Source organism: Chelon labrosus (assembly GCF_963514085.1).
Source record: "Chelon labrosus genome assembly, chromosome: 5".
Lineage (NCBI taxonomy): Eukaryota > Metazoa > Chordata > Actinopteri > Mugiliformes > Mugilidae > Chelon > Chelon labrosus.
In genome coordinates this window covers 1,575,121-1,597,308 of record NC_140341.1, presented here as the reverse complement: position 1 = coordinate 1,597,308, position 22,188 = coordinate 1,575,121, and positions in this window count along the sequence as shown.

The window sequence follows — 22,188 nt, the reverse complement described above, 5'->3', positions numbered from 1 at the left end:
GAGTTTCTCCTGCACGCAACCTAAAAACAGCCCTACTTAAAAACCTGATCGGATTACACAGCGTTGTGAGGGGCTAACGCACACTCCTACTTTTTTAACCGACAGCCAGAAGAGACGAGTGGAGCCGCAGACCGAATCAAAGGAGACATGACAGGTTGTCAGCACCCCAGGCAGAGAGCTACAGTAAATAGGAACTCTGACAATAATTGAGATGCATCAGGATGGCTCTGTAAATGATCTGTCAGCGGCTGCATGCGGAGGGATGTGTATCACAAAGTGACACGCACAGATCCACGTTTGCTCTCGGTTTGGTTTGTGAATTCATGGGGACGTGTTGGCAGTCAGCAATATTCCAGCTAAATGAGTTTGCTCTCCTTCTCTGGGAAGCCAAATCTATAAAGCAGCTATGTGGCATTTAGAAAATCCATTTACCATGATTGAAACTATCCAGCCGAAACCACTACAGTCAGTCTTTTCATTCCCAAGAGCCAGTACGTCTCACATATGATGTTCTCGAATGCATTGAAGAGGAAGCAATCTCCATATCAATACAGGAAAAAGGACACGTTCTTGTTTTTTTTGCAGCGAGGCCTTGATACATCACATGGGCGGCGCCGAGGTTTCAAGGCGGCGTGAGGCTGACTCAGCGGGCGGCTGACTTTATATCCACAAATATGTGTTTTAAATACTGTTTTAGCAGAAGAAAGTGTTTTTAGAGGCAGATGAGTGTCAGCGAGGCGTGTCAGGACCCATCCTGTGTCGCCTCCTCCCTCTCTTTGTTGTCCAGGCGTGCTCAAGAGAGAGAGTGGGCGGGACGACCTTCTATCCAGGAAAGAATTGATTGTGTAAATCTTTGTTCATGGGACCGTGCAGTGAGAATAAACGGAGCAGGAGGTGAGGAGGCTTCCTGCTTCCAGAGTATTTAAAGCAGTAAAATGATCACCTTAGCCGTGACACGCCCTACATTTCTGTCTGTCTCTCTTATTACCTGATGACCCCTGGCGTCCTCTCGGGGTCTGAGCTGGTGACATGTGTCTGTGTCTGCGCTGCAGGAGGCTGATCACTGTGATTTAGGACACCTGTGGCGCTCAGCGGGTTCCGGGTTAGTTCCCAGTCGGTTCTCGCTCTCTCTGCAGGTTTTCCTCTGGTTTGGTGGCGCTGCTTTAGTTTGATCTTTAAGGTTTTGTCTCTCACACACACACACACACACACACACACACACACACACACACCTCTGACTTCCACATTTGGCTTCATGGTCATATTCTCAGAACGCCACCAACATTTCAAGTCCAAAAACGGAGACTGCATCGACATAGAACATAGAATAAAATATAAAAACCAAACCAGAGAGGAGCCAAAAACAATATTAAACTAAAATCACATCTCTTTTATAAAAATGAAATACCTTTACAACTTGTTTCAGTAGAGCTCTTTAAGGCAGAAAGATTTAAACGTTGGTGGTAGAGTTAGTGTTTCAGGATCAGGAGGTAGAGTCTGGAACCGTTGCTACATTTCATCAAACTTACCTGTAGACCACCGCAAAGTGAATTTAATCTTCTCCAGTTTACTGAAATTAAGAACATCTCTGATGAGGAGGAGGAGGAGGAAGACGGAGACGTGTTGCTAACATGAGCCATCTGGCCGATCAGGGTCAGGACGGTCTGCTCCTATTTTTACTGCGACTGGTTTTCTATATTGTTGATGAATCTGGAGAGTGAGATATGTTTGAATATGTTGGACCAGTAAATGAGACGGTGAAGGAGGGAGACACAGCAGTTAGCATGCTATACAGTAGCAGCACAGAATCACATGATAAGAAATCAGATAAGACATTAGAGGACAGGAGCTCAGGCTGAGAGAGAAGAGAGTAGAGGACATGTCCTCGGTGCATCGTCCCCCAGCAGCCTAGGCCTATAGCAGCATCACTAAGGGATGGTTCAGTCCAGCTCTAACTATAAGCTTGATCTAAAAGGAAAGTCTTAAAAGTAGAGAAGGTGTCTGCCTCCAGAACCCAGACTGGGAGCTGGTTCCTCAGGAGAGGAGCCTGATAGCTGAAGGATTCTACTATTTTAAACTCTAGGAACCAGAAGTAGACCTGAGATGAGATGTACCTGCAGCCAGTAGTAAAAATCAGTAAACCAGTAATAACTGCACACAGGTCAACAATACAAGTATAAATGTAAAACTGAGAAAAATGAACGTTAAAAATGCTCCTGCAGCCTCATAAACACCAGCTCCTGTATTTTAATAAACAGTAGAGTTAGAACAGGACTCTGCTTTTCCTCCACCTTCCTGAACTGTAGCTGCTGTGTTATCGTTATCAGCTCCCACCCTGACCTTATCACCTAATGATGCTGTTACCTGGCTGTTGATCCATTCAGTGAGAGGCATGTCTCGGTCTGAGAGAGCCGGAGCAGCTCCCGACCCTCCATCAGTCTGAACACAGGTCTACATTCTTGTCTCCAGCTTCCGCCTGATGATGGTTTTCTCTGTTTGAGTCTGAAAGCCGAAGCTGTGAACGTCACCAGCGCTGGGGAGTTTATTCTGACGCGCGTTAGCTGCTTTCTATTCTGTCAACATGTCCAGAGTGTGATCGGCTAAATGAAAATGGAACTACTTCAGCTCATCTGCAGCATTTGACTTGCAGATGTGATTTCCTCTCAGGCCTCTCCTCTCCGCGCGGCGGCCTGGGCGTTCTTGAATTCTGTAATGTTGTTATTGTGCAGCGGTAAAAGGAGATAATGGGTCTGTGTGTGTAATTCTACCTCGGCTGGAGAGCCAGTTTAATGTTATCATGAGCAGGATGCAGCTCTGCTCAAGTACAGATACATGTTCCAGACCGGATCTCAAAGCCTGTGAGCAGGAGGGGGTGGAAGGCAAGGACACGGGGTGGTGGGTGGTGGACGGTGTCTCCTTCCAGCCGTCCTCGTCCTCTCTGCTCTGGTGGTGCAGCTGACTAAAGGTGCTACTATTATCTGTATTATTCTGTAGATATTAAAACAGCATCCTCTGCATCCGGCGCTGATCGGGGACACTTAGCACATATGGCTGACTGCTGCTGAGGCTAACGTGACGTGTGCCAGATGGTCAAGAGCAGCAGAATGTGTTGAGGCTATTTGTGCGTTGGCCACATATGATATGAGCTCATTTCACACCATCACATATGCACGAGGCTTAATTCCAGCCTCTCTCCCACGTACACAAACTTAAAGCTGCTGCTGCTGCCTCTACGTGACGATGCTCAGTTTGGTTGAACATCCGATGCACCAATAATAAAAAACACACAAACAAAACTATCAGACAAAATGAAAAAAAGGAGAAAGGCTCTCGCTGCTGTTTAGCCTCCCGTTGCCTAGCAACACAAGCTGCAGGAATCCAGGAGCTGCATTTCATGATGTTTGAAACCGGTGGCTCTAAAATACTCACCTGTTCCCTAAATGTGGAGGAGAAAAAAAAACGAGGCTGCAGGGAACAAGGAGGAAGAAGGAGGAGGAGGAGGAGGAGATAAATTACACTCGCCGCTCCTTTACCTTCAGGGTTCTGGGAAACAAACCCGCAGTCCTTAATTAGTGAGTGATTAACAGCCCCACATTATATTACAGCCCACAACGCCGTCATCCACCAGCCTCATGTTAAACACACGCTGTTTACACGTGTCCGTGAGCTGATTGATGAGTTCAACACGGAGCCACCGTCCTCTAACACAGACCTGCTGATTATCTGCTCTGATGAGATGCTGCAGGTCTGGGTTTCATCCCACAAGAGATTAGGATTAGGATGAGATTATTTCTCTGTGCTTCAAGTGTCAGACGTGCCACGCCCTCCTCCTCCTCCTCTTCCTCCTCCTCCTCCTGACCTCCCTCTACCTGAGTCCCTCTCTCTGTACTCTCCTCTTGTCTCAGTCTGCAGTAGTGAAGACAGGTGTCCTCACCAGCTGCAGCCTGTTCCATAATCTAGACCTTTAGAAATGCTCAGCTCTGCCGCGGCCACGCTGCCAGATTGTGGCCTCAGTCAGTGAAGCAACGCTGCTTCAGCCACAAACGTTGACCTCTTTCTGTTATTGAGCGTTCTGTCTTTGTTCAGCCTGGATAACTCCCAGTTCACCTGAACGCAGCAGCCAGGAACTACCTCACCCTGCTGCCTGTCTGCCTACCTGCCTACCTGCCTGTCTGCCTACCTGCCTGCCTGTCCGTCTACCTGCCTGTCTGCCTGTCTGTCTGTCTGCCTGTCTGTCTGTCTGCCTCACATAGTCAGTCCGCTCCTGGTTTCACTGCTGCTGCTCCATTCATGTCTTTGTTTCTGTCCATGCCAGACACTTAGAATAAATCAATGACGTTCAATGGAAGGAATGACCAGCAGCAGGACAATCAGTGGACAGAGGTCATTTTCAGAGGCAGTGGGTGTTTCTCAGTCTGTGCCCTGGCACCGTCTGACCGAATACAGCCCAGATACCTGGATGTGTTCTCGTCCTGTCTGTTTAATCAAGGATGCAGGTTTCCCAGAATGCATTTCACAGGTATTATCATGTGTGCTGCAGTTCCAGCTACAGAATAACGCGGCGCTGCATCTCCCAGAGTTGGTGGTACTTCATTTTCCGACTACTGAAGCACACAGAACGTTTTATTTCTCCCCCAACTTAAATAAAATGAGCTGAATAGATATGTGTGGACATGTCCCAAAACATGAGACACAGTAAAACTTTACTGACAGACAGAGCAAGCAGTTAGAAGAAGTTAAAAAGATAAATATTGACAAGGTCACTTACTGCGTCAAATCTGCAGGAAGTGGAACAGTAGAAGAAGAAGTATGTCCTCCTCCTCCATGTCCTGAATGTCTAGAGTCTTAGAAGACGACCAAGATGTGTCCACGTCTCCATCTTGGTTCATCTTGTCTTCCTACCTCCATCTTTCCGTCCCTCCCCTGATGTTCAGGCCACGTGGAGCAGACGTGCTCAGGACTCTGGAGTAGAGTCCATGGAAACGAACTCTCTGGGAATAAACAGTTTAGCGATGAAGCATCACGGCGTCAAACTGTCTCCAGTTTTGGATCCGAGGAAACGTTCTGTTTGTGCTGCTCAGTGACCCTTTCATTGGCAGCAAGAGAGCAAACAGCTGCAGCAACCAGATTAACACGTAGAGCACATGACTCCGCTGCCACTAAATTGGATTAGTAAACTTTCACTCTCTCAGAGAAAGTGCATGTCTGCGCTGAGCTCCTAATAACCTCTCAGAGTGCCCTCAGTGGATTAAGTTGTAAATATGGCAGATGAAACGGAAGCTGACAGCCTCCTTTCTTCAGCTGACTGATCACTGGTTCATCCTCCACGTTAAGAGCCCAGGTCACTTTAGACACGTCTCACATGGTCTTAGTTATTTAGCTGGTTATTTATTAGGTGGTGTGTACACTGGGCAGCGCCCGGGGAGCAACTTGGTGGTCAGGTGTTTGCTCAAGGCCACTCAGCCATGGACATGGGGGGGGGGATGCAAACCTTTGACCCTTCAGTCCCAAGCTGCTTCACCACAGCTCCCCCATTTATCTCTGAGCAGAGAGACAAGAAGCGGTTCTCTGATAACTTGACCAGAGAACCATAAACCAAAATACTGCTCAGATTATTTATCATCTTTGGAAGATCTGTTCCCACTTGGGTCATAGCTGACCAGGTGTGGATCAGGGGGGAGTGTGAATGTTTACAAGACACTTTTAAGTAACTGGAAGAGGTTCATTTGCAGAGCTGATGCAAAGAAGTTTAATAGTAGACAGGACGGTGATGGTAGAGGAACCCAGGGAATTGTTTTGGGAATAAAAGATGGAAGAGGAAGAAAGGGAGGGATGAGGCGGTGGAGAGGGTTAGGACACATCTGCATAGGTAAGGAAATAGAATGACAAGTTGTTTCTGAACTTAATAAATAAATAACTTCCTACCAGAGACTCACCATGGTCTGAGTCCTTGTGGAGTTTGAGGCTCGGCGGCGTGGAGCTGCCTCAGCTCGGCACAGAGACGACAACAGCAGGTGGCTTTCAGCTTCCAGCTAATCCTCTCCTCCGTCTCTGCCTCCACGCCGTCCGGCTTCCAGCACACGTCCTCATGTCACCTCCACAGAGGAGAAGATAACGCTGGACGTCTGCAGCAGCAGCAGCCTCCTCAGGAACCGACCGCCTCCATATGAACAGTTAGAGAGTTAACGTAAAGCCTTTCAGCCTGTAAACGCTTCATACAGCGCTCTGTGTTATATCTATGTGGAGAAGATGAATCTATTCTGTACATCGTCAGGGCGGTTTTTGTACTTTTATGGACATACTGTTGAGTCTGGCTTCATTGTGCACTGGTCCATGTGTTTAGATCTGGTTTACAGCTCAGTGTGTGTGTGTGTGTGTGTGAGGTTATTACTACAGCAGCAGCAGCAGCAGCAGCGTTGACATGCGATGAGTGATCTGCAGTGAAATGAACAGTGTTGCTGACACAACTGAGTCCTGTAAACAAATATATTCCAGCAGTCTAGATACCAAGGTGAGATTCAGAGGCAGCAACACCAACAGACAACTCCCAGACGTGTGATGACGGCTGAGAGGCTATTTTATTAATGTCTGTGTAATAATGCACGCTTCATAGTGAAGAAAATAAATAAAATAAATACAAATCTAACACAGGAAATGCTGGAAATGACTCAAGCTGAGCTGCTAGGAAGGATTTCCTGCAGAGAATTGGCCGTGATTCTGTATTAGTTATCATGATACAGTCGTTTCCATGTGGAGGGATAAATAAATCAGGAGTGCTTGAAAGTATTTACTGAGGTTAGGAATCAGAGAATTACTGCAGCAGATAAACTCAGAGTGACGCGTCTCCGTTTCTGACCTCCTCTGGATCTCTGCAGCTGTTTTTACAGCCAGCCACCAACATAAACAACGCTGGATTTATTAAACACTGGATCCATGAATGTTTCATGAAGAACGAAATGAACCTCACAGACAAACACCAGCTGATGTACAGACTCTAAACCACCAGCAGCTGAACCTCCTCCTGGACGTGGAGGCTCAGGTGACGACGTGGGAGGTGTTGGTGAACAGGTGTGAACGACAGGACGACAGAACTGCAGCGATATTTAAAGGAGAGGGAGACTCTGGACCTTATTTGATTCTGATTCTGGTTTTAAGATGGTTTCACATCTACACTGATCAGCCATAACATTATGACTAATATTGTGTAGATAGATAGATAGATAGATAGATAGATAGTTTCTTTATTAATCCCAAACTGGGAAATTTCTCTGTTGCAGCAGCAATGTACAGGCATTCAACCATACATAAATATAACAAAAGCTAAAATCAACAATAAAAATAAAAATAAGTATACACAATATTAACAAGATTATAAGATAAGTGAATAAGTGAATATTAAAAGGAATGTTAAATTAGATTGCAATGAGGTGTACTGAATATAGGTAAGATTAAAAATTTACAGCCAATTACCCAAAACAAGCATGTGCAAATGTGCAAGAAAAAACAAAAGTCCAGAGAGTCATGTGTCACACACAGATGAGGAGTTGTACAGACTGATGGCTTGGGGCAGGAAAGATTTCCTGTAGCGTCCTTTGAGACAACCAAGTTGTCTGAGCCTTCTGGAGAAGTTGCTCCGTTGTCTGTCTATTGTGTGGTGGAGAGGGTGGTCAGGGTTATCCATGATTGATAACAGTTTGTTCAGAGTCCTCTTCTCCACCACTGATTCTAATGTTTCCTGTCTGCAGCCAATAATATTGCCAGCCTTCCTGATCAGTTTCTTCAGTTTTTTTGCGTCACTGGCTGTAATGCTGTTCCCCCAGCAGACCACAGCGGAGAGAAGTGTGCTGGCCACAAGGTGACTCATCATAGAATGGACATGGGCCTTCTGAGGGTGTCCTGTTGTTAGTGGGGGGTCTTTGAGGGGAGGGGCCTCTGTGGATCATCCCACAGATACTTGATCAGTTTGGAATCTAGTGAATTTGGAGGCCAGGTCAACACCTTGTGCTGTTCTTCATGTTTTTTTTTAGTTGTTCCTAAAGTGTTTTTGTGTGTGTGTCTGTGTCAGGCTGCATCCTGCTGGGGATGGCTGCTGCCATCAAGGAGTGTCATTGCTATGGGGTGGGGGTGCCTGGTCTGGTCTAGGTGGGTGCTACATGTCTAAGTAACATCCACACCAATGAATGCCAGGTCCAGAAGTTTCCCAGCAGAACACTGAACTGTCACAAGATGGTTTAAATGTTATTCACTTCTCCTGTCAGTGGTCATAATGTTGTGGCTGATCGGTGTAGATTCTGTCCAGATTCAGGAAGTCATCGATGCAGTACTTCTATAATGTTGCATCAACCTTGGTTCAGTTTTTCTTCACAGGACCATCAAGACAAAGTTCTGACACGTCCTCAACAATCAGTAACAATCAAATCTGTGGTTCATGAACCAGAGATCTGTCTCTAAAGAGCGTCTCTATCTCTATCTATCTATATCTATAGAGAGATATATCCAGTATATATATGAGGCGTAGGAGCCTCCAGACACTCGTCAGTTAAACTGCCTGGTTATATAATGTCGATGCGATTGAAGCGCTCCAGGAAGTGACTGGATGGAGAGTGATAGCTGCATTCACACCAGAACAAGCTGACTGACCTGAGGGAGAAAGAACCAAGACAAAAGGTTTTAAAATGAGGGAGATATGACTCAAAACAAGTGACTAAATGATCAGCCAATCTGTGTCCTCAGAGGACGCCCCGGATGTCTCCAAACTAACCTGTCCTCCACCTTCAATCTGACTGATTTGATTTTTTTCCTGCCAAATTATGACCAATCACAAAACTGTCTACAAGAACACAGTGTAACATGTAGGTGTGAGAGCATCTCTGATTAAAGAGACAAGAACAGAAAATGGAGCCACTTGTGTTCTACTTACAGTCCTTCCTCCAGATTAATACGTTTGGCTGTTTTCCTGCGGAGCCAAACAAAATTGCTCAGACACGAACAAACAAACAAACGTGGAAGTGAGCTTTTATCAAGCTGAAGACGGGCAGATGGAGACGCTGCAGATAGCTCCCCAGCAATAGCACTTTCAATGATGGCGGCGGGCCAGACGCACAAACTGGGATTTAATTCTCAGGATGAAATTCTGGGCTCCTGGTGTGAAGTTCTGCCTCATCTATTCTGTGATGAATCCATCACCCACTTCCTGGCGCGCTGCTGTCTTCTGAATTCATAGAAAGACAACATTAGCATAAATGTGCAGGAATGTTAAAGTGACAGAGCGGCGCAGGGAGAAAACCTCCCAGCGGCTCAGAAATCAACCAAATCTCCATCAAACCTCAGAGTGTGGACGCGTAAACGAGCTGGTAATAATAAAACTTCTGGACGGCCTCTATCGGCTGCCAGAGCGTGGAAACATTAGCCACACTGGTGCAGATTTCTTTGATTCTTTTTTTTGTTGCATGTGTGATGAGGCCTCCCACTGGTTCCCTTTAAAGCAGCGTTTCCCAGCCATGAAGCCGCTCTCAGTAGGAAAAGTCTTTTCCAGAGCCACAGTGGAGCTCAGTAAAGATTTGAAGAACGCTTATTTCATGTCCTTTATCGTGGGTTTTCAGGCCGCTGACGGCCGGCCACTGAAGATTGTTTTCTGTTTGAGGGTGTGAAACATGTTATCTGGCAGCCTAATGGAGCATTCACAGAATCCATGCAATTATTCAGTGTCCCCGTGCACTCTGCTGCTATCTAAAGCGAGATGTTTTAAAAGTTGTGTAAGGGCCCGGTGCAGCCTCCAGAGCGGCACGGGCTCGGGTCGGGTTGCTGTAATGGTGCAGAGCGGCTGAAGGCGACATGCCTTTGTTATCTGTGAGCGTGAGGACAGTGTCCTCTGAGAGGATGTGGCTGCTGTTATCTTTGTCACCTGACACACACAAACCAGCTGTGATACATCACCCTGCTTTATCATCACGCTCCTCAAACACAGCGTCCAATCTGGAAGCATCGCAGCCACGAACGGCGCGTTATTGTTTCCACGGTGGGATCAGATAGCTGCAGCTGCCAGTTAGTGATTCATTACAGAAACATGTGGCCTTATCACGGACAACAGGGAGAATTAGAAAATATGTCTGAGTTTACATTATTCCATTGACCTGATCCTGATCTGAGCGTTTATCAGATCGCAGCAGAGAATGACTTTTTTCAGCACGTGACACGTGGACGAGGCTGCGGCGAGCGGAGAAGAAAAGGAAGCTGCTGCTGAGCTCGCACCGTGTCCCTGAGATGATGGGTCATTAAAAGCTGCTTTCTTTTTTTTTTTCCAGGCAGGTATGATGGCAGCCAGGAGCAGAACGGCGTCCTTCACCGCGGCCTCCACCCTCTAAAGCCCTGACACCGTGTTTCCGACTTTCGCCGTAACACGAGCAGACAAAGTGTTTCATTTTCTTTACAACGGCATGACGCTGCACTAAAAGCCACGGGGTTATTCCGACTCAAAGTGCTGCCGCTATTTAACGCGTCATAAATCACCCCCTCCACCGCCCCACCACCGCCCTCACCCACAACACAGGAGTCAGGATGTGACGGTGCAGCGGTTCACAGCCGTCGTACCGGGATTAAAAATGCAAGTTGAACCTTTACTGTAACTGAACCGGTTTCTGTATCTGTATCTGTGACGTGGTCTGCTGTGGAGAGATGAAGCCCTGTCATTTTCCATTAGTGCCGGCCCTCGGTCACACTCCGGATTAGTATCGGTGGCGGTGGCGTGGAAACGGGCGTGAGGCGGGACAGGGACTCTTTTAGACGGAGCAGGGGACGGGTCACGTGAGGCTTCCCCTGGTGAGGTCTCCATTACAGAGCGTTATTTATTTTCATTAAGTTAAATGTCGTGTAAAGTTGTGGCGTTCGCTTTGTTCCTGTGATTAATGGAACAAACTGAAGGTGGTGGGGAGACACAGGCCGAGGCAGCCGAGTCTCTCTGGTGTCTCAGTTCTGTTTGTCTCTGCAGGATTCACAAACACACCAGGTTAACCCGTCAGAGAGAGTCAACCAGAGTCCTGGAGCCTCATCGATTTAACCCCTGATCTCAGGCCATTACATCCGTCCGTCCTTCCGTCCGTCCCCTCAGGGTCCCCGGCTGGTTCCTGTTTCCTGGTTCAGATGAACACAGAGGAGGTGGGGGGTAAAGGGGGGAGCCTCCAGGAGCCTCCAGGAGCCTCAGATTGACTAGATTGTTCACAAAGTGTTTAATTTGGTAAATGAAGTGAATTAAAGTGTTCATATCTGATGACGCCTGGAGCCTCTGATCCAACACAAACCCATGTTCAGTTGTAATATTCATTTAACAAACTGTAAGAAATGAAAAAGAAGAAGAGATGGAGATTTATTTATTTATTTATTTAATTATTGCCCTGATCTGCCCCTGACGTGAATCGACCAGTGTTTCCTTCTTTTTCTCAGGTAGCTCTTGGACTCGTGTGTCTGGTGCTGGCTGCTGCCCTTTAGTCGCTCTCATCAGCATCACAGGGACACGATGGCGTCTTTTCACACATGTGGTAAATGTCAGTTTGGGGAGCTCTGGTGAGGACACGTAGCTGTGATGTCCACAGTTTGACCCCTGACTGGACCTCACACTTCAACCAGAGCCTTTCAGCAGCAGCTGCAGCTGAAGCCTCACGGTCGCACATGGCTGTGGATGTGAATGTGTTGCAATGAGGTGGTCACACAAATATAAGACATCTGTCCAGATGTAGCTCTATGGGACGGTGATGAGCTGAGATCAACCAGATACCGGTGTAAACAGAGCTGTTACTCCAGGACACAAGATGAAAACACACAAAAAAGAAAAGCTCCAGAAACCAGAGCTTCTTAATATGTAGAAGGTTAAACAGCAGTCATCCACAGAAAACTGTTTCAGAATCAGTCCTTCATTTTTGTCACAGCTGGTCACAGTTAACAGGGGAAAAGAAAAGTTGAGGCGTTTGCTTTCACATTCAGAGCAGCTGTCAGTCAGAATGAACTCGTACTGTATCACCTCGTGACGCGTCAATCAAAGAGCGTTAATGGAAAACCCTCGCAGACATGTCTGAAGCCTCATTAGTGAAAGACGGGGCCATGCTTCTCAACATCTTTTATCATCGTCATTATCACGCTGAGCTGTGTTCAGAAAACAGGAAACCGCCCAGAATATTAGATTGATGTTTAGTTCCTACTTTAACCATTCAGATTGGTTCCTCTGCTGCAGCCCATCAGAACAATCAACGCAGCAGCCACCACGACTACTCTCACCAGGATTCTTCCAGTAGTCCTGAGGCTGGTGACACGTCATAAAAATGATCTATGCTGTTTTGATGTGTGTACACTCAGAGCAGTGGGCTCCTACATGTGCAGCATCCCAGGAGCAGTTTGGGGGGTCAGGGGCTTCCTTACTCTGAGGTCTAGAGTATAATTGGCTGTTTTTTACTACTTTTGGTTTTACCTTTATATTTCATCTTAAAAACAATTTACCTTGCCTTGTTGGGTATCATTCTTTTCAACACAACCTCACATGTGTGATTTTACAGTTAGTTTTTCATTCTGGCATACTGTATTAACACAGTGGACCTAAAAACACACTAAAAACATAAAATCCGAGTAGGAAAAACCTAGATTTTTCACTGTGAAAACCACAAACATATGTAACGAACCATTTTTATAACTTAGAATGCAAATCTAAACTGTAAATTTCAAAAGCTTATATAAAAATTTAGCAAACAACAAAGTTATTTACAGATATTTACATTAAAATGCAGGAAATGCATTCGGGATTATTTGCACAACTATTTACAACCATTTGCAAAACTATCAGGCGTCACAATAAGTAAAGTCTAGTAAGTAAGGTAAGTAAATAAGTAAGGTCAGAAATGTCTCAAAACTCGTTTCTCTCTCTCTTCCTTTTCACCGTATCTTCCTGCACTACACGCGATGACAATATGATGACAATATTCAGGAAAAAGCATGCCGTATATTAGTTTTAATAAGTCCAGTTTTACTTGGCCTATCAACACAATTTAAAAATTGGTATATAGTTTGAAGTTAGCACTTTCTACACAAGTTGAAACGGAGTCTCGGTGAGACTTCGTCTAGCTGCTACATCGTCTTAAACTGGTCATGTGATTTGGACGCGCCGGCGCCTCCGTCGACTCCAGAGGGTTAAGACACCTAGGCCATGTAGGGGGGATGCAAACCAGTGACCCTTCAGCCTCAAAGCTACTTCTCTATCAGCTACACCACAACTCCCAAAAATGTTGTGGGAGTTGAAAAAGCACTCAGAAACTTGTGAATGAAGGTTCACTGCAACAAAAACCCGAGACAGTGTCAGGCTCACAGCATTTCATTTCCTTCATCCTTTCCCAAGTCAACTTTTTACCAAGAGTGGTGATTTTATCTCTGGGTCATAATAACCTTCCTCCTGTCCAAGTATTTCCACAACTAGTGGCCAGTTTCTAACAGCATCCCTGGAGAACAAAACGAAAACATGAGAGGCTGAAGGTCACTTCACAATATCAGAGTCTATGGACAGACGGAGCTTCTCTACCGAGCTCAGGCAGGCATCCACACACAAACACACGACTTTGTTGGTTTTGTTTCATATCAGCATTAAAAAAATAGAAAAAACCCAAAAATGAGCCCAGACCAACAAAATAAATACGATTCCAAACAGCCCAGTGAAGCCCAGCCTGAGAGCAGCTCTGCTTAGAGATGCTCTGAGCGGCTGCACACGTAGCAGAAAACACTCAGGACACGAGGCGAGTCAAGGAGTCTTCACTGTGAAACCAGGTGGTCACACACAGATAATCAGCCGAAACAAAGCAAACGCATCCAGCCAGGGAGAAAAGGCACCGCTCCAAACGCAGAGTCAGGGACCATGAAGTCTGAGTCTGGAAAGCTACGAACACACAGGCGTGAAGAAAGGCAGCCTGCTGGAGGAACAGGAAACAACCAGGGGAGGACACGTTCCATACGTACGAGGTGGGATGGAAGAGCGGCCGTCGATAATCAAAGGAGCGGCGGGAGCAGGAACTGAATCTACAGGACGTGTGAGAACAACAAAATAAAACAGGATACACAACAGGCAGCGTTTATGGATGTTAGAGGACTTGAAGGGAAACAGTCAGGTGTTGGCTGATAACACAGTGAGACACGTTGAATCTTTACACGGGGATAAGGATTCACACTCCAGCTATTTCTTTGCTGGCAGTCACGATGTTCTACTCAGAAAAAGTGGGGAAGCAGTAGAGCAAAGAATAAAAACGAAAACTGATTTTCTCCTTTCAGTTCAGAATAATTTCGGTGTAACTTTACCCAGCACAGACTGTTGACACTATCATACTGCATTTCCTCTTGAGACTTGGAAAGATTCCACTGTAGGAGACCTGGCACCTTTTTAAACGTCTGGCCTAAATGCATCTGAAGCCTCCATCCAGGGTGGGGTCAAGAGTCAGACTTCAGTCCAGCATGAACTCCTCTTTGATGCATTTACTCCAGGATTTTCATTATCTGATCCAACGCAGGCAAGAGCCGTGAAGTAGATGAATAGAAACAGGGCCGTCTAACAGCATTACCAGGGGAGAATATGAAGACACCTTACAAAGTAAAGGAGCGACTCAAATGTGAAATAAAGGAGATCTACAAACACTGTAGTGTTCTCATGCTGGATGTATGAAAACTCTGGCCCTGGCTTGTTGTTAATAGATTGTGATTGTGGAGTATCTTTTGCAGGTGGGCTCTGTGTTATGAAGCTCTCATGTGATTCTGCGTGTCACGGGGAGGTGGTAGGTAGGAGTAACGACGGTGCAGAGGGTTAGGGTTGCTGAAGGCTGATTTGGGACTGGTGTGTTCCAGTTTCTACTTTTACAGATGCAGATTTCTCATCTTTAAGCTCAGGCACGGACTGCACTGCCGAGGATGCTGACATTCTGCACTGGAGGCACACGACTTGTTGTGACAATAAATGTTCAAACTTACAACGGCTCTGTCTCCAAACACCCTGCAATAATGATCCTCTAATGTTTAAACATGAGTCCTGTTCCTTTAACCCTCACAGGTGATCTTCCTACAACACTTCTACAAACAAACGGCTCCACCAGTTTGTACGTACGTAGAGTACGTAGACGACGTCTTTTACAGTCATTTCTCTGGACATGTATTGGCTTTTTTTGGCAGAGATTTTGTGGATAGTTTTTCCTTTTGTTGCATGTTAGCAAGAAAAAACACAGAAGTTTTGTGGAGAGTTCAACCATCTGCTCAGGAACAAGGCGCTAGTCCTTGATGCCAGCAGCACTCTCCTGTCTCCACCCTCAAAGCTTCTTTCTATTCTGGCTCTCGAACACGATGCAGCTTCACAGCCGCTAGGTGTGAAAACAAGTCGTGTTCTTCCACACAATGCCTCAGAATGGTAAACATTCGTCTCAGCGTGTCGTCCCTGGAACTATTCTTGAGCCTTTAGACGCTATAGAACAAACCTGTGTTCCACGGTGCACAGCGTTCCTCACTGTCTGGATAAGAAAAAAGCCCCATCAGACACTCAGGTTAGATTTAATCAGGAATTAAAATATATTCAATAATGTCACAGCAGTACTCTTCACCTAGTTTAGTTTATCCTTCCTGTCTCAATCTGTGTGTGCATGCTGCAGGTTTAACAGTTTAACATCACCTGTAGAAGATGGAGATACTTTCAGAGGGTTGACATTATTTCGGAACTTTAGCAAAAACAATCCCAAACACAAAAATCAACCCAAATGAAATATTAATATTTAACCAGCAGCTCTAGACCCTCAAGTTCTTAACAAAGTATTTCACACCGTGTTTATTTGGTGTAAAATACTGAACGGCAGCCTCCCTGGGGTTTGTATTCATTTATTTAAAAGAATAGCTTGGATTTAGATAACATCATTGAAGCAGCCAGAGGAAGCTACAGGCCTGGGAGAGCAGGCTGGCTTTTAAGCAACACTGGGGATCTGCTTCAGGACGAGTCCCCAAAGATCTGCAGGCCGGTGCAAGGGAGGATGAGCAGACCTCTGAGGACTGCAGTTTCCAGGATGGGGAACAAGGGTGGAGGAAGTGTGATTGGTCCTGAGAGGCAGATAAAGGTGTCTTGAAGTTTGTTTTCCTTGTTTACCTGCCTACCCTGCAGTACTCCTTGTTCCTGATGTTGTACATTTTCTTTTGTTTCCTGCTCATGCAACCCCTTGTGTCCTGTGTTTGGACACAACAAGACAGAAGGAAAGGGCTCCTAGATGAGGACAACCCCTGGTATCTGCACGGCGGGAGTCTGGAGATGTTTGTGAGGAGGTAGCAGGTGGATTTGTTGGTGGACTTGAAGTCTGACTGGGATGAATGCTGCCCAGATTGTGGGTTTCCTGGGTGGGGCAGATGGAGCGGCCGTCCATGTTTAGAAGAAGACCTCCAAACTTCCAGAGGATCCGCCAGGGAGCCACTAACATGACGGTGTCAGCTTTATTGCTATTTAACCGGAGCAGACTGGAACATGTCCAGGTTGTTATCACCCTCAGGTGACTTTTAATGGGCTCCTTGTAAAATCCTTCTCCTAACATACAAGCTTAATTACCAAACTCCACAGTATCTTGAAGACCTTGTTGTTTACCCCAGAACGTATCGCTCTTAAAGTGCAGACTATTTATTTTTTATTTTTTAGGTTCCTTTAGTTTCCAAAAGTAGAATAAGAGTCTCCTCTCTCCTCTCTCCTCTTGTTCTCTCTCCAGGCTTTTATATGCCACAGTTGCATGTCATTAACTCCGTGTCTCTCTCTACTCTATTATTGACATAGTTTTCTGCCTCGGTGCTCTTGCTTATCCTTTTAACAGTAACCTTATGAGTACATGGTTTACCCACTAAGCCCTTCTATAATTAATACCTGTGAACGCTGGCTCTCTCCATTTTATCCCCTATCAATCTTGCATATATCCTGCATCTCCTACATGTATCATTTAATCATGTTTGGATCACGTATACAGTCAGTGCTGCATATATGCTTTAGCTGCTTGCATCTCATACTCCCTCCTCATTCCTTGGCCGGCCTTAAGTAGACGTGTTTCTGACGGGTTTTGGGTTCTTGGTCCTACAAAGCTGGACATGAGCTCACACAGTTGGGTTCCCAGCAGCTCCACACAAGTATCTGGGTCCAGGCCTGTTTTTATGAGGACAGTAGGGATGTCCCGATCCGTATCAGGCTTCAGACGTTCAATCAGCCACAGGCTGTGATGAAAAGTCATTCGTCTGGTGAATCATCAAGAAAAGTCTCTCAGATGGAAGCTTAGAAATGTCTGCACTTTGAGCTCAGAAAGCTTTTTTGGGCGAGGCAGCTCTGATGAGTCCTCCTCTCTGTCCTGCTTCATCACCAGAATTTAAGTGCTAAGGATCAGTTACCGCTGCAGCCAGAATCCTCAAGGAGTTTGTGGCTAAAACCTGCCTGGTGGATCCAGACGTTCACTGATATCTGCAGTGGTGTCAGGGTAAGAGCTCTGACTGGTTTCTGCATCATCGTGGACCGGCTGCAGCAGCCTCCTCTGCTGAAACTGGACCACACTGATTCTCCTGCTTCTCAGAATCTGGGACTCTGAGCAGCTCTTTGCCCATTTAGGGAAATAAAAATGACAGACTCTGTGTGGTGGCTGTGAGAACATGTGTCCTCCCACAAACTTCCCCTCCTGCTACTCCTCACCACCATTAGTCCCGCTCGTCTCTGCTGCACACTCTACAAGACTCACACAGTAACTGGCTGCAGCTCAGTTTCCATCCAGTTACTGTTAAATTAATGGGATCCTGCTGTTGGTGAAAGTTCCTGTTTATTACCAACGACAACATCAGTACATATTAGATTTAGACAATCATTTTTACATCTTTGTTCTAAACATTGTACCTTGATAAATTATTCCTTGGCAGTCTCACTATAAAGATTTTAGATGCAGCGTTTGAAATTCAAGTTTAAAGACAAATAATACAGCTTCAGATTTACCTCGTGTCTCTTTATTAACAATAAAAATACAATTAAAGCCTGAAGAGTTGGAGCAAAATTAAAATATCAGGCATTTAAGAAGGAAAACAATCTTAAACATTCAAGTCAAAATGAAAACATAGTTACTAATATTAGTTACTCTCATTAACAGACACTAGAACTAGGTTGGTACATTACTCTGTGGTAATTAGACTTCAGTTAACTAAGCCAGCAATGTGATGGCTTCCATCTGCATATCAGAGACAACAATTAATGTCATTTAAATTAAATTTGCAGTGTGTGTTTGAAGGCTGCACTCTACAGAAGAAGAACCAGGATAACACAGTTTGAATCTCCCCCTGTCCTCTGGAAGACCCTGTTCAAAGATCCAGGTTCACTCTTGTGTGTCACAGGGAGCTTACCACTGAAGAAATATATCATTTTATTCCAATATCACACAGTTTTTCAACATCAGAAGAGAAAGAACATGAAGCAACTCTGTATTTGTATTTTAAAGTAGGAGAGCTAACATCAGCTCAGAAGTGTTAACATTAATCCAAGTCTAATGAGAATGAGTCAGTCTATGTTAACAAGCAAAATAAAAATAGTACTCACCAATTAGTTCACAAGGAGATGGATAAATAATCACAACTTCAACATGTGTGGACTCACGGACTTGGTTTTCCCACAATGCAATGGAAAAAAATATTATAAAACACATCCTGCATTTAGATATAGATACCATTACACTGTTGATGTGAAATTACAGCAGTTTGTAACAGTGCAGGATTTACTTTAGAAATAATGTGACACACAGTGATTATACATTTAAAATAAGAACTTCATCTGCACTCAGATCTTCTCCGTCTCATCTTTGGAGAACGTCCCCAGAGCCTCAGAGCCACAATGTAAAGTTTACAAAGGTCAAGTGGGGGGAACTCTAACTTTCATGTGCAGTGAGCCGTGGAGCAGGGACGCTGGCCTCATGCCCAGGGCAAACAGTTTTTATCCAGGTGAACAACTGCAGGCTCTGAGTCTGATGTTTAGTTCTCTTTACATCTTAGCTTCCTGCCTGCAACATAGATGAGACGGAAAAAAACACAGAGCCTTGCAGCTGGAAAGTTAAAAACATCTTCCCTTTGAGCTGAGAAGGATGTTTGACTTGGCAGCTGTAAATGGTATTAAAATAAATCAAATTAACTTAGTTTAAACAGTGGTTTCTTTGTTTTCATGCATATTTCTTCGACCAGATCAATCATTCTAATCAGACACATGTGTTTACAAGAAGAGGTTCTGCTGCTGTGGAGCATCAAATCTGCTGGAAATAGAACAGAAGAAGAAGAAGAAGAAGAAATACGTCCTCCTCCATCTTTGTCTCCAGGCCTGAATGTCTAGAGTAGAAGACGACCAAGAGGTCTCCACGTCTCCAACGATGCTTTGGAGGAAGAGAAGAAGAAGCAGGTGGAGGATGAGGAGGAGGTGACAGGAAGAGGAGATGATTTAGAAGAAAAGGAAGAAGAAAGAGCTTCTTTATCTCCAACCAGAGAAGAAAAGAGAAGTGGGAGGAACGTCTCTGTCCACATTGATTCCATCTTGGTTCATCTTGTTTTTCTACCTCCATGTTTCTGTTCCTCACCTGATGTTCAGCCCACATGGAGCAGAGATGATGGATTTATTCCAACAACCAGAGAGGAACCAGCTGATGGGTTGGTTGTTAGTAGATCAAATAATCAAAGGTTTACCGCCGCCCTCTACTTCTGGTTTAAAGCTCCTTCTGATCTGCTCTGATTGTGATTATTGGTGGAATACATGTGTCTATGTAAACCAGCATCTCTCTGCCCACACAGCTCTGCTATCAGCTGACCAGCTTATTATAATTATAGCTCTAGTGAGTGGTAGGATATGTTGTTCCAGAGGCCGCTCATTAGATGGGTTGGATCGCTGCACACGCTCCAGCTTTAAATGAACTCACTGTTATGAAACAAGCTGAGTCGTACGACTGAACTGTTATTTATGACACAGATGGATGTGAATCAGATCGCGTCTCGTGTTTACTGTAGCCGGTGTCAGGCGCCGTCGTTACATTTATGAAGCAGGTCTGCTATAAGAAGAGCTCCAGTGCTGCTGAATGATTGGTGCCCACTCCATCCTGTCTCCTGTTCCATAGTATCAGAGCCCAGCTGAACAAAGTGCTGTCTGTGGCTGCTGGTGATTGGCAGACTCTCTCCTCCCCACAGTTATCTGATCTCACCGTCCAGGCTGGAACCGACAGCCAGTCAGCAGCAGCAGCAGCGGCAGCAGGAGCAGCAGGGGCCGAGGAGGAATCGGCAAAAAACCCAACCACTTTGTCATCCAAGACGCCTCTGGAGAGTTCTTCATCTTAATCACATCTCATAGCTGCCGTTTGAATTCTTGACATTAAGGATTCTGCACACACTCTCAGACGTTTAGCGCGCAAAGACGGTGATCTGACCTTTGGTCAATCAAGTCAACTTTGCAGAAATAAAATAACAGACAATAGTTTACAGTGAGCTGATGAGAAGGAGTGATCATTGAGTGCATATATGCAAATGAGGCTGCTTTGTTGGAGTAATAGCAGGCAGCGATCTGCAGCAGCATAATCAGGCATGTAAGGTCATGAGAAATGATGGAGCAGCAATTCCCTCCCTCTCTTTCTCCTCAACCGGAGGATGGAGTGTGCCACCTGGCTCATCTATCACAGCTGGAACTGCTGAGACAGTGAGTGCTGCCAATAAACAATCCTCGCAAAAATGGAGCGCACAGAAAATCCACTTACGAGCATAGAGAGGGTCTCTGAGGATCCCACAACACCCCGTGTTCAGCTATGAATACGCTGCACTCGTTCACAGGTCCAATAATGCGCTGTGTGGGTTGTGTGTTTTTGGCTCCGTCCAATGAGGCTTAAAAATACGCTTCTGTGTGACCAAAAGTATGTGGACAGTCTTGCACTACAGCTTGGTCTTCTCATATTACTGTATATTTTATAATAGAGTCTGTCCTGTGTGACTAACACCTGACTTTGTAGTAGATATGGAAAGGAAGGACCAGATGCAGGGTGCACACAAGGAAGCAATGCTGCTATGAAATAATAGAGTTTAGTTTAATGAGGCTTATAATTCATTATATTCATTAAAAAATATACATATGGTCTTTGTGAGTGTTCAGCGGTTACCATAAATGTTTAGCTGCTGTTACTGCTGCTGGAAACAAAGCTACACTGACCTCTACAACTCGCATATATGAACAAATGATTCATTTTATTGAATAAATAATTGCACAAGTATAATATTTCTGTTTAATTTGCTTGATTGGGTTGACCTTGTCTTCTTTCAGGACACTTGTTTTATGCAGAAATGTGGAAGATTCTGAGCGGGAGCAGAAACATTTGAGCAGCTCTGCTTAATATATATATATATATATATATATATATATATATATATATATATATATATATATATTGGGAAGGAATGAAGGAACAAAACACATGTGAGGCCAGTTAGAGAAGAGCAAACAGTCACAGAGGAGGAGGGACTACAGACAAAGACAGGAAGTAGAACTAACTGAACTACACGGGGTAAGCAACCATTTCAAAATAAAACAGGAAGCAGAGAAACCAAACCTGACCACAGAGAAAACACTGAAGGAACAGAGAATGGTTTAAAAGTTTAGACCGTGACACGACTTCACAAAGGCTGGAAAATGTTTGCAGCCAGTTTAAAACATACATTTCCCAGAAGGCCTCAGGGCTTTGAATTGACATGTTCAACAATCACATAGTTATGGGTGTCTACATACTTATGGACATGTTGCGTATTTTAATTCCATTTTTCAATAAATCGTCTATAACTGATGATGGAGTTTTTTTTCACCGACCCTGACTCTGAGAAATGACATTTTATCTAAATAACTACTAACATGAATGATAAATTAAATCTGAACCCGGTGAAACGTCTGTGTTGATACTTTAAGAGTGAATTATTCATTTTCAAAAGCAATATTTCGATTTTGAAAAACCATGTCTGTTTGTAGAATCCTAATTTTAGTCTAGATGCTGTTAAATTGGGGGAAACTGGGTGGAAATCAGATCAACAGCAGAAATCAACATTTGAATAAGTGTGTTTAATGTGAGATCAGATAAAGTAGAACACAGGTTGATACTGAGACATTATCAGAGAGACGTTATCTGCAGATGA